The sequence below is a fragment of the Maniola jurtina genome, chromosome 11 (genome assembly GCF_905333055.1).
Source record: "Maniola jurtina chromosome 11, ilManJurt1.1, whole genome shotgun sequence".
Classification (NCBI taxonomy): Eukaryota; Metazoa; Arthropoda; class Insecta; order Lepidoptera; family Nymphalidae; genus Maniola; species Maniola jurtina.
This window is the reverse complement of record NC_060039.1, coordinates 5,044,712-5,054,429: the sequence shown is the minus strand read 5'-3', so window position 1 is coordinate 5,054,429 and position 9,718 is coordinate 5,044,712.

Here is a 9,718-nt window from a genome sequence, read left to right as displayed (position 1 = left end):
ATATATAATGACACTACAGTTGGCTTAATGCCTGATTTCAGTAAGTGCATATGAAAAGTGTAGCTAAGTGTGAAGTAACTAGTAAAATAGGCAGGTCCAATACAGGCGTATTTTTATGAGAAACGAACTTTACCTACAACATGATGTCTAGGCGAGTGATGGTAAAATCTAGGATTTCATTTGATTGATGATTTGATTACGGGTCTAACGCATGGTGCAGCGTAAAATGTTGGATTTTACTTTATATTATACTGGAGGATGCCCGCGACTTCGTCGGCGTGGATTTAGATTTTTATAGATCCCGTGGGAGCTGTTTGATTTTCCGGGATAAAAATTTGCCTATTTCGATTACAGGGACGCAAGCTACTTCGGTACCAAATTTCATACAAATCGGTTAACTGGATGGGTCTTTCGGAATCTCGCCGGATCTCTTTGATGTTCCGGGATAAAAAGAAGCCTATGTCCGTCGTCGGGATATAAGCTAACCCTGTATCAAATTTCGCCAGAAACAATCAGTTACACTGTTGGGCCGTGAAAAGGTAGCAGACAGACCGACAGACAGACAGACACAGACGCATTTATAATATTAGTATGGATGGATAAAGATAGCCAGCGAGTGCTAGGACCTTCGTTGCTTTATAAAAGCTGAAAGTTTCTCTGCGTATTGTCCTCAACACAGGGAGGAACGATCAGAAATCTATGAAGCTTTGATCGTGGTGGTGGTGGTGGTGGTGGTGGTGGGTGGTTTGATCACGGCGCGGCGTTGGGAGATAATAGGTACAAAGGTGTACAAAATCTTACGTCAAAGGATAAAGTCCAATTGTCTTAAGGATAAAATCCTTAAAGTTCAACAGTTTAAGGGTGTCTGGCTAGGGGTTGCCACTATTCAAAGAAATAATAGGTAACAAAACCTGCTATTTCCCAAAGCCACCATGATCCAAACTTCATAGTCAATGTCGTTCCTTCCTGTGTTGGGTACAATACGCAGAGAAACTTTCACCTTTTATAAAATGACGAAAACTCTGGCAGGCGCTGGCCCTTAGTCCATTATTTTCTCCCATTATGCCTACATATATTTTGGTTTTAGTCTTTAGCCTCAAGCAAATATTAGGTATCTACTATTTAATAAATATTTCATGTTTAATTGACAATCGCTCGTGGCGCAAAAGTCATTCAGTGTGAACTTTAAGTTATTTATAGAGATAACAATAATAAATTACTGATACGCCTTCGTTATTGTAGGTATTTGCATAAATCTTTACAATAATCTCAAATACAATACTTGCTTACATAATGGTGTTATTATGCACGAAGAATGAGTATTTATATTGCTGCGTGTCAAAACAATTTGATTAAAATGTAAGTTTCAGATAAAGACGCTTTCTTCAGAAACTTTAGAGCCCCTAGTGTAAATTTTAGGGCCAACGCATACAGACGGAGTAGAGTCGGCCGAGTCTTATGTTTGATAACAACATAAACTCAGCTCAACCGTGCAACTATGAAATTAGTATACTTACTGTAGTCCGTGCAAACAAATACGTAGTCCAATTTGAGCACGAGATCACACAAAAATTTCAGCGGCGCTTTTTTTGTTTAATCTTTAGTCTATGACCTGCACAAGCAGCCACGTTGCTACTTCAATTTGGACTAAGTACTTGTTTTACGTGCTATACTGAAAACAAAACACAGAGGATACACGGCGCTAGTGCAGGCCTCGCTCCACTGTCAATGCCAAAATAAATTAAGCTTAGCTTCAGTTTCTTATAAATAATGCCCGTCGTGCCTTTACTCCACTCCATTCTAACGGTGAGCGATGCGCCTAAAGTTAAAAGACGTGACACTTAACAAAAAATACCTAGAGATTTCAAATCACGACGTTCGAGAGGTCCATAACTAACTTATTTTCATAAAGATTACACCAAAACTACTTTACCCATTAAGGGATATAGTAATGGTTCAAACGGTAATAATAACATTCAAAGTAAAGGTTGAATTCACACAAATTTAATCTAACACGCCATCAAAGTTAATAAAAGACGTGCTTGAAATTTCCTTTATGAGGATTTTGGGAGCAATTACTTACTTTGATTATAACGGCTGGTTCTCACGTGTGTAGCCGATAAAAACTTTGTAGACGCTACGACGAGGGAACACGACTACCTTAGGCGAGTTTAAAGAGCTCCAAGCCTAATATTTTTTTAGTATCCCATTACAAGTTAGCTCTTGACTGCGATTTCACCTGATGGTATGTGATAATGCAGTCTAAGATGATAGCGGGCTAACTTGGAAGGAGTGTGACGGTTTTCATTACGCCTACCCCTTATCGGTTACGGTTTCTACACACGGCATCGTACCTGAACGCTAAAACGTTTGACGGCACGTATTTGTCGATACGGTGGTAGCCACGGCCGTAGCCTCCCACCAGACCAGAAAAGAGACAATTTAGAAATTATACATGCCAAGAATCGAACCCGGGCCTCCAATTTATAAGACCACAGCGCTAACCACTGTGCAAGGGAGATCATCAATCATTATGTAATGGGTTTGTTCCAAACCTTTTATGCCATGATAACTGTTATTAAGATAAGTAGGTACTAGATGAGGCCCGCAACTTCGTCCGCGTGGATTTAGGCTTCTAAATATCCCGTGGGAACTCTTTGATTTTCCGGTATAAGAATAGTCTATATCTGCCCCTAGGATGAAAGCTATCTCTCAGTACGAACTAAGTAAGTAGATAATTGTACGTAATCACAGAGTAACTTGTGTGTGTAATGTGAATTATGGTTTTTAAAAATCCTGCGGAAACTCTTTGGTTTTCTGGGACCAAAAGTAGCCTTTATTTTTCCCCGGGATGCAAGCTATCTTTAAACTTTTCGTCCAAATAGGTTTAACTCATGAGCCGCAAAAAGTTAACAGATAGACGAAGAGATTAGTATGGTATGATAATTAATATAATATGTCTATATTTTGTTCATTAATGTATCTATGTGTTAGATTTAACATAATAAGACGTCATGTCAATTTGTATATAATTTATCGTGTTCTTCATGTTGTTCAATCTATTTTACTGGCTGGCATTTTAACCCATAAAAGGAGTATTAAGGTCAGAGTATTAAATAACTTATTTATTGTTCTGTTATGGCTGTGCCTCTAATAAAATTGTTGTTTTGATTTTTTATCTTTGAATACATTGAATTAATCAGAAATAATATTATAATACCTAAGAATAATATAGTAGTATTGTTAGGTACCTTTTAAATATTTTATGACCAAAATGTAAGTAGGTAGAAATTCAAAGGTGAATAGGTAGGTACCTATTAGATTTATAGTTTTTTTTTTACACTAACCGGCTAGGTAAATATAAGAAAAAGATCAATTAAAGTATAAATTATAACATGAGTATTGAGTACTGTAAAACTTTATTAATCTGCTAAAAACAAAAGAAAAACACAACACAACGAAAATCCTACCTTTGGCCTAATGGCCTCATATTCCTGAGTCGCTACTCTTTCCAATAAAGGTACTGGTTTTCTTGGGATTATCATGCGGTGGGCTTCATAATATCCTGATTCCTGCCGCACAAATTCAATACCAAGTAATAAAATACCCAACGTTCCGTAAATAGGTCACTCCAAGTCAATGCCGCGTCGTAGGTGGGGCATTAACCCGAGTTTTGCACGCTATACAATGCGGGTTCGAAAAATATTAAATCACTAAAACTGCAAGATAAGGCTAGTGGTTATGGCATTGGGTTGTGTCAAGGTACTCGTAGTATACAATTAGGTACGCTAAGTTTTTGCTCGCGTTCGGGTTACACCCTGTATTATGTTAAGACGAATTATTTTCAAACCACCTATGAAGCTGATCTGTATCTTTCCATGCTCATTTATAATCAAGTCATCAGCATTATTATTACATACTAGCCATCGAGGCGAGAGATGCCGCGGGCTAGAATATACGAAACCGCAACGTAATCCGATCCCATATTACGATGAATATCGATATTACGATGGATACAGATCACATTACTAATGGGAGCAAATCATGCGTGGATTTTTTTAATCGTTACATATTAGTTAGAGTTAGTTGTGTTCAGTTAAATAAAAATTAATTAGTCGTGACATTAGTATGGAGTTTTAGACGGACAGACAGACGCACTATAAACTATGAAGTCCGTTTAGGTATACCTTCTCTAATCGTTTTTGGTATTTTATTGTAAACTATAAGAGAACCGTCAGTAGCGAAGAAGCTGCTAAGATAACTAATTTGCAGTACCCAGAAAAATAAGGAGTCAATATACAACAAATATCACTGGATGGTTAGATTGATTGAGACCACTGGGTCAACACGAAAAACACGTGGATGTATAATCGAAATGAGCCTATTGTTTTATTTTATGCTTGCTACGTGTTCGTTGAAAAGACTGATAGATCGCTCATATTTTTTCGAAGCGTGTATAGAATTATAACTTCTTGCGCTTAAAATACCTTCGCTCTATGGCATTCAAATTGTAGGCCGCGTTCTGTAGGTGCGATTTTTTTCTATTCAAATATTTCAAATGCGTCATATGACTTGAGAGCAATGTGAACAGCTGGGACAAGCTTCAATTAGGACAAGTCACAAAATCCATTTTTCATCTCACTAGCTCGGAAAGGCTTTCTTTGTCGTTGGAAACTAGTGTGGAAAAGTTCATTTTAAAGTTCTTCAATTTTTTTGAATCAGTTGCTACAATTCAGAAACGTCTGAAAAAAAAATTGAATTGTTTTTCTAGCATCTTAGCTAGCAGTACACTCGCTGTAGTGATTATGTCTGAATAGTAGTAACAAAGTTGAAAAGTTTTTCGGTTTCATCGTGCCAGCGAAGGTACTATTTTTGTTTTGGCTTGTTTAGCGGAACAATGCTTAAAGTCACATGATACAATACATTGGTTACATCCTAGTTTAAATAAAAAGAAAACGCTTATGTAAGCGTTCTATAAATTGTTACATGATGGTTGGTGATGTTACATGTCACAAAGAATTATATCACATGCTCTGAATAGTAACGCCAGTAAATTAGTAAAGCCATAAATAATAGAGTGAAGTGAATAGGACGCCAGTAATTTACTCGTATGTATAGCAGCTGTGGTACTAAACTAAGGATCTACGAGGTCAAAATGAAGCAATGTTTGTTCTTTTAATAGTTTTTACTACGATAAATATTTTTTTTTAATTGGCAGGGCGCATAGCCCAAACTATTAGCAAGCTGAAGTGGCAGTGGGCAGGCCAAGCTTGTCGTAGAGGCGATGGCCGCTGGAGCCGGAAAATCCTTGAGTGGAGACCGCGTTTAAGCAAGCGTTGTGGGACGTCCTCCAGCACGATGGACCGATGATATTAAACGGCTGGCGAGAAGTGGCTGGATGAAGGCTGAGACCGGGTGTGGTGGTGCTCTTTAGGGAAGGCCTATGTCCAGCAGTGGACATCCACAGGCTGATGATGATGATGATGATAGTTCGTAAAAACCATTCATCGGACTCCCAAGGTGCTGCACAACTGGTGCTGGACAACATCAAACGAGTCGCAGGGAGCCGCTGGATTCAGGTGGCTCAAGACCACGGCGTGTGGACTGTGGAAGTCCCTACAAGAGACCTATGTCCAGCAGTGGGCATATATCAATTGAAAATGATGATGATAATGACGTGTTAACTGTTATGTATCACTAACAAATAAAAGTAATACAAGTGGACTGAGATCAAAGAGCAATGACGATTTGATTTGTTTTTTGAAATAGAAAGATATGCACCTATCGACTCTTCCACGCCAATGTAGGTATAGGCTCTTTATCTATTCGTAATGAGCGAAATTAAGCTTAGCCAGACATTAATAAAAATAAGATTATAAAAAGTTACCGTAAAAAGTTAACATGCTAATCACTGTTACCTCATAAAGGTGAAAAAAAGGAACCTATTTAACTTAATAACAATCTTTGTGTTTGGCAGCGATAATGATAGGGTTGTCTAACGACTATGATCAGCAATATAAAATGTGTACCACTAGATTGGAAACTTGATGGTAACAACATGCCCGCACTGCTGTCAATCATGATCCAATTTAGGCTCAATCATGTTTGTAAAACTTAAACTAGCTTGATAACATTATAACTAACTTTAGTAACTTTAGTACCTATAGTCTGTTTTAACTTATCTTTGCTCGTAGAAATGGATTACAAAATCGGATCGTGTATAAGAAACCGATACATAGCGGGTTGACATTGGACACAATATTCCGTTTATGTCTAATATCTGTTCAAGACTGACCTATACATTGGTGTATTGGATCCAAGGGCTTGTAGCCAATATATCCTATGTGAGGCACCGGCATAATACCGGTTCGTTAAAACAGGTTGTTAGTATAAAACGTCGCATCCAGTGGAACATTTATATCACTGTGTTTGGCGGCGATAATGATAGGGTTGTCCATCGGCTATAATGTAGTTCACGAGCCGAACCGATGGGTTCAAGGCGAACTAGTTGGAAAGAACAAAGGAGACACGTGTACACTGCTAATGGGTGATTTGATGAATTGTACACGAAATTTTTCACTAACTGTAAATATAACTTGATTAGTTATCTTAATATACCACAGAAGAAGAGATAAATTTTTCATAAATAGGTTTTATTTGATTGGTACAAATATTTGCTTTCTAACAATAAATCAAAATGATATTGACTATTCAATTAAAAAAAAATTGTGTAAATATATGGTTGCAACATACAATTTTTTTTGTTTGGAATGACCCGTCTGGTGCGTCACCTACGAGTATGTAGAGATCATTGTTAGTTGAAGATACGTTCATGAAAAAAAATCACACTATCACACTAATATTATAAAAGGCGAAAGTTTGTGTGTGTGTGTGTATGTTTGTTACTCTTTCACGAAAAAACTGCTGGACGGATTTGGCTGGGAATGCACATAGATTATATCCTAGATTACATAGGCTACTTTTTATCTAGAAAAATCAATGAGTTCCCACGGGATTTTTAAAAACCTGCATCACAAAGTCGATCGTCTAGCAAATAAAGTCGCGGGCATAAGCTAGTAATTAAATAATAATATGAGCTTTGTAATGCAAGTATGTAAATAAAATTTTGTGTAGCAATGAAAATGCAATTAACGGTATAACATCGCGTCGGAGGCACCGAAGAGCCATGAGAGTGCATACGGAGAGCAATAAGACGGCAATTAAACGCTGCACCGCGAGATAATCGCTGCTATAACAACTATTCAGAACATCTAATTACAGCGGATCCTGATACTAGCGGGGTACGCGACTAAAGCTACTACTAGACTAAAACTTACTACTAGAGACCATTGCTTGCTTTTTTTTTTTGTCTTTATTACAATTGCTTTGCAATACACAAAATCCAAATATCATTGAAATAGATGCAAGCATACCGCCTTGAAAAGTAGAAAATTTAACGTTGCCCAAACAAAACTACTTATTTCGTATCTTGAGTTTTTGAAGTTAATTGAATTGAAGACAATTGAAATTGAATGCAGCCAGGTATTCTTGGCACCATTCCACGCGGGCATGATTTGTATAGTAATTAGATAAGGCTAGCTTAAAGTTTTATTGTAATACTAGATGATGCCCGCGACTTCGTCCGCGTGGATTTAGGTTTTTTGAAATCCCGTGGGAACTCTTTGATTTTCCGGGATAAAAAGTAGCCTATGTGCTAATCCTGGATATTATCTATCTCCATTCCAAATTTCAGCCAAATCCGTCCAGTAGTTTTTGCGTGAAGGAGTAACAAACATATACACACACACACACACACACACACTTACAAACTTTCGCCTTTATAATATTAGTGTGATTGTATTAATCTTTGTCTTTTTAATAAAAAGACAATGTAGTAAGTAATAATTAATTGGCGTTTTTTTCTTGCGCTATTTTTAACTCTAAGGGTCTCCATTCGATTACAATAGGTAATTCGCCTTAGGCGCCGAGTTTGTTTGGGCGCTGCCAAAACCTCGCACCAGACCAGACCAGAGCCAAGCTCCCTCACCTGATCAGTCAGATCAGGTGAGGGAGCAGCTCAGTCTGGTCGGATGGCAATACCATTCACGTTAGTCTGTAGAAGAATCATTTGTTCTATTCGTGCGAGGGCGGGGCGAGTCACATAATATATTATGTAGTTTATTAACCCCCGACCCAAAAAGAGGGGTGTTACAAGTTTGACGTGTGTATCTGTGTATCTGTATATCTATGTATCTGTCTATGGCATCGTAGCTCCTAAGCGAATGAACCGATTGTAATTTAGTTTTTTTTTTAAAGGTAGCTTGATCGCGAGTGTTCTTAGCTATAATTGAAGAAAATCGGTTCAGCCGTTTGAAAGTTATCAGCTCTTTTGTAGTTTTCTTATAGAGATAGATATTTAGGTATGTTACGTGCAGTAGTTCTATACTCTAACGTAAGTTGTAACCTAAAGAAAGCAATACTATTACAATTCCTTACCTGTGCATTAGACCTAAATATAGACCGTTTAGACATTTTTTTCACTGTCACAACCATGCTCACTTAGTGTTACGTACTACGGCCACTACGGTACGGTACTAGGTATGTAGTTTATTGCATTCCTAAACATACGAGTAGGTATGCCTATGATTTCTATTACTCTTGTATTTATACTTAATTAATAGTTACACTTCTAATTTATTTATCTTTAACTATTATAAAAACTTTTGCATTGTTTCTTGATTTCCAAAACAAAACGTGTTAAAATTATTATTCTACTTAATTTCCAAGCAAAATCTATCTGCACGTGCACATACTATTTTTTGCTGAAATAAAACCTCCTTAAAATTACTACAAAAATTTTTTTTTTGTTATTCTTACAGAATATTACCACAGAATATACAAAAGTACTAAACTCCTAATATCATACTACGCAGATCTCAGCAGTTTATAAAAACAGACCAATCAATATTATTTGAAGACTCATAAACAGAGGAAGTAAATGTAGCAAAAAATATTTGAATATCGTGCCCCATAGTCTCTTCACAGTAAGTATGTATTGTGGTTTTGAACATTGGCTTCATTGCGCAATATGACGACCTTTTTTGCACATAAACTATTCGCATGTTATAAAATAAAACTCAATCACACACGAAATAGTTTTACGCGCTATTTAACTGCAAAAACGTGGCGCAATCTATAAACGTGTAAAATGAAATAGGTAAGGAGCTTGTGGCATAGGAAAGTGGTCGATCGAACGAGGTAATGAAGTGGCAAGAACAAGACTGTGCCTCTGATTTTTAATAAAAATTAAAATTAAAACTGTCTTATATTATTATTTTTTCATGCTTGGCTCTTACTTATTATGGAATATTAATTACTTAATTAATACTCATGAACGAAGTAATTAATATCACCAGCAGCGATGAGTTTTACTTGGAACCATTCCTGAAAAAAAAAGTGCAAAACATGTGCAAATTATTAATATTTAATTAAGTCTTTGCAGTATCTTTAAACGGTTTTATTTAACTTGTCTTAGTTATATACTTAAATTCAATTGTTTAATATTGCGATGTAAGTATTTTCAAAGTTGCCTATATTTAGTGGTTTTTAAAATAAAACTTATACCTATTTCACTTCTGCGAAACGATTTTTCTGCTAAATGCTACAAAAATTTCTGACACCAGTTCCTTAGCTAAAATGGGGATGTGGTTGGACACAG